At 40.2% G+C, this 4,124-nt stretch overlaps 1 non-coding gene across 1 annotated transcript; it reads right to left on the bottom strand.

The window, feature by feature from the left end:
* Positions 1–868: 868 nt before the first annotated feature.
* LOC125996888 (small nucleolar RNA SNORA51) lies at positions 869–1,000 on the bottom strand. Its single transcript, XR_007491549.1, has one exon. It is a non-coding gene; the product is annotated as a small nucleolar RNA SNORA51 (small nucleolar RNA).
* Between the last annotated feature and the right edge of the window lie 3,124 nt (positions 1,001–4,124).

The raw sequence follows: 4,124 nt of genomic DNA on the forward strand, positions 1-4,124 counted from the left end.
TTGTGCCAGATCTGAGAGGATAGTTGTTCCCATTGAATATAATGCCTGCCACGGGCTTGTGATTAATGGCTTTGACTATATCGAGGAAGGTTCCTTCACTTCTCATCTTGTTGAAAGTTTTAAATCATGAACAGATATTGAACCTTATTAAATGTTTTCACTGCATCTATTGCTGTGATCATATGATTTTTATATTTTATTTTGTTGATATAATATATTGATTGACTTATATGTGTTAAACCATCCTTGTACCTATGGAATGAATCCTACTTGATCATGGTATATGATCTTGATGAGCAGTTGGTTTCTATTTGCTCATATTTTATTGATGATCATTACATCTGTGTTTATTAAGGATATCAGCATGGGCCCAGAGAGATAGCACAGTGGCGTTTGCCTTGCAAGCAGCTGATCCAGGACCAAAGGTGGTTGGTTTGAATCCCAGTGTCCCATATGGTCCCCCATGCCTGCCAGGAGTAATCCCTGAGCACTGCCGGGTGTGACCCAAAAACAAAACAAAACAAAAACAAAAACAAACAAATAAAAGGATATCAACCTAGAATTCTCATTTGGTAGTGTCTGTCTGATTTTGCTATCAGGGTGGTGTTAGCTTCATTAAAATTGTTTGAGAGTGTTTGCTTCTTCAATATCCAGGTGTCATTTCTTTTTTCTTTTTTTTTTTTTTCTTTTGGTTTTGGTTTTGGTTTTGGTTGTGCTACTTCTGGCTCTGCACTCAGAAATCACTGCTGGCAGGATCAGGGGACCATATGGGATGCAGGGATTTGAACCGGGGTCTGTCCTGTGTTGACCACATGCAAGGCAAATGCCTTACCACTGTGCTATCTCTCTGGCTCCACAGGCATCATTTTTTTGTCCCCCAATTCACAATACAGACCAGGCAAAGGGCCTGTGTTGAAGTATATATGGGGTACATTTATTGTACCTCCTCTTTCTATACAGTCAGTGTAAAGAACACAGCCTGTGGTAAGAATTGGAGGTCTTATTCTTTTCTTCTTCTTTTTTTTATTTTTTAATATATATATCCTTCACCAGTGCAACATTCCCATGACCAATATCCCAAGTGTCCTTCCTCCCCACCCCACACCGGCCTGTACTCTAGACAGGCTTTCTACTTCCCTCATTCAGTCATATTTTGTTATGATAGTTCTCAGTGTAATTATTTCTGTGACTGCACTAAACAATCCCTGTGGTGAGCTTCATGTCAGGAGCTGGACCCTCCAGTCCTCCTCTATTTTGTCTCTGAGAATTATTACACAAATGTTTTTCATTTTTCTCAAGACCCATAAAAGAGTGAGATCATTCTGTGTTTATCTCTCTCCCTCTGACTTATTTCACTCAGCATAATAGATTCCATATACATTCATGTATAGGAAAATTTCATGACTTCATCTCTTCTGATGGCTGCATAATATTCTATTGTGTATATGTACCATAGTTTCTTTAACCATTCATCTATTGAGGGGCATCTAGGCTGTTTCCAGAGTTTGGCTATTGTAAATAATGCTGCTATGTATATAAATGTGAGAAAGAAATTTTTGTATTGTATTTTGTATTCCTAGGATATATCCCTAGAAGTGTATAGCTGGATCATATGGGAGCTCAACTTCCAGCTTTTGGAGGAATCTCCATGTTGCTTTCCACAAAGGTTGGACCAGATGGCATTCCCACCAGCAGTGAATACAAGTTCCTTTCTCTCCACATCCCTGCCAGCACTGCTTGTTCTCATTTTTCCTGATGTGTGCCAATCTCTGTGGCGTGAGATGGTACCTCATAGTTGTTTTGATTTGCATCTCCCTGATGATTCGTGATGTGGAGCATTTTTATGTGTCTTTTAGCCATTTGTGTTTCTTTTTTGTCAAAGTGTCTGTTCATTTTTTTTCTCCCCATTTTTTGATGGGGTTAAATTTTTTTCTTGTAAAGTTCTGTCAGTGCCTTGTATATTTTGGATATTAACCCCTTATCTGATGGGTATTGGGTAAATAATTTCTCCCACTCAGTGGGTGGCTCTTGTATTCTGGGCACTATTTCCTTTGAGGTGCAGAAGCTTCTCAGCTTAATATAATCCCATTTATTTATTCCTGCTTTCACTTGTTTGAAGAGTATGGTTTCCTCTTTAAATATACCTTTAGTCTCAATGTCATGGAGTGTTTGACTTACATGTTGTTCTATATACTTTATGGTTTCAGGTCTGGTATCTAGGTCTTTAATCCATTTAAATTTTACCTTTGTACATGATGTTAACTGGAGGTCTAAATTCGCTTTTTTACAAGTGGCTAGCCAGTTGTGCCAACACCACTTATTGAAGAGGCCTTCCCTGTTCCATTTAGGATTTCTTGCACCTTTATCAAAAATTAGGTGATGGTATAACTGGGGAACATTCTCTGAGTACTCAAGCCTGCTCCACTGATCTGAGGGTCTGTCTTTATTACAATACCATGCTGTTTTAATAACTATTGCTTTGTAATATAGTTTAAAGTTAGGGTAATTAATACCTCCCATATTCCTTTTCCCAAGTATTGCTTTAGCTATTCTTGGTTGTTTATTGTTCCAAATGAATTTCAGAAGCTCTTAATCCATTTTTTTGAAAATTGTCATGCGGGGGCCGGGTAGGTGGCGCTGGAGGTAAGGTGTCTGCCTTGCAAGCGCTAGCCAAGGAAGGACCGCGGTTCGATCCCCCGGCATCCCATATGGTCCCCCCCAAGCCAGGGGCGATTTCTGAGCACATAGCCAGGAGTAACCCCTGAGCGTCAAATGGGTGTGGCCCAAAAAAACCAAAAAAAAAAAAAAAGAAAATTGTCATGCGTATCTTTAGAGGGATCGCATTAAATTTGTACAAAGCTTTGGGGAGTATTGTCATTTTCATGATATTAATCCTGCCAATCCAAGAGCACAGGCATCATTTCTTAAAGTACCATGTTGCCATTTTGCTATGTTGCTTCAAATATTGCACATCCTTAAGATCACTGTGCATAAAACTACAGTCCACCTTCCACAGTAAGTCATCGCTTAGCAAGCCCAGGAATGAACTAGCCTAGCTGGTGGTGCAGGATAAACCTCCTCCCACTCCCAACTGCCTTCTTAGTTTGACTCATCAACTCTAATACTGGCTGAAACCTAGGACAAAAACTTGCTCCTCTGTTTCTACCCCATGTAGTTCCTCCCTGGCTTGCCACTCTGTTCAGGGAAAAACATAGGGAGAGAGAGGAATGGGGATGTGGGGTGAATGTAGCTTCAGGGGAATGACTCATCCCCGTTGATGGCAGCCTCCCAATCTTTTGGGGTATTTGTCTTAACTTACACACATCCTGTTGAATCTTAGGATATGCAGGAAAGAGTTACATCATCATGAATTTTATCACTTTTTGTTTTGTTTTGCAAAAAGGTAGCATGTAATCATGACACAAACTTAAAAAATTGTGCCATCTTTATTGAGATAAAAGAGTGCAATGATTTTGTGGTAAAATATAATACCAGTAAGAGTAAACTACTGGCCTTGAAAAGGCCTGCTTGTTAGGTGGCCATTGGGAGATAGCTGAGATGTGAGATATTAGGAAGTTTAGTGCCATCACAGAAGAGAAGGCTCATGGGTTCAAAGTTTTTTTTTTTTTTTTTTTTTACAAACAATGTTGTTTATACTGAGCACCTGTTAACCTTCTGGGAGTCTGGAAGTTTGCTGTGTGTCAATGTCAGAATGGTAAGAGGCTGTTTGCATGAGTGGCCCCTAATAAAACCAGGGACACGTATCTGAAGTGCTTCTCTACATGGCTGGTCTACTACTCTTCATACCTTCTGCTCACTGCTAGTGGCTGGGGCAAAGAGGATTATGCTGGGTGATCAGGATACTGGCAAGCTTGTATCTGGTTTCCCCTCATAAAGCTTCTATGCAATTTTATTTTTATTTACTTATTTGTGCACCACACCAGCAACACTCAGGAGTTACTCCAGCTCTGAGTTCAGAGCAGGCTTTGGGGACAATGTGGGATGTTGGGGATTAAATCTGGGTCTACTGTGCTATTATTCCAGCCCCCTTATATACCTTTTATCCTTGTGGTTTAGCTGGCTTTAAGTCTCTTGCTGTGATCAGACCCAGCCCAGAGCTGAGT

Source organism: Suncus etruscus, chromosome 18 (assembly GCF_024139225.1).
Source record: "Suncus etruscus isolate mSunEtr1 chromosome 18, mSunEtr1.pri.cur, whole genome shotgun sequence".
Lineage (NCBI taxonomy): Eukaryota > Metazoa > Chordata > Mammalia > Eulipotyphla > Soricidae > Suncus > Suncus etruscus.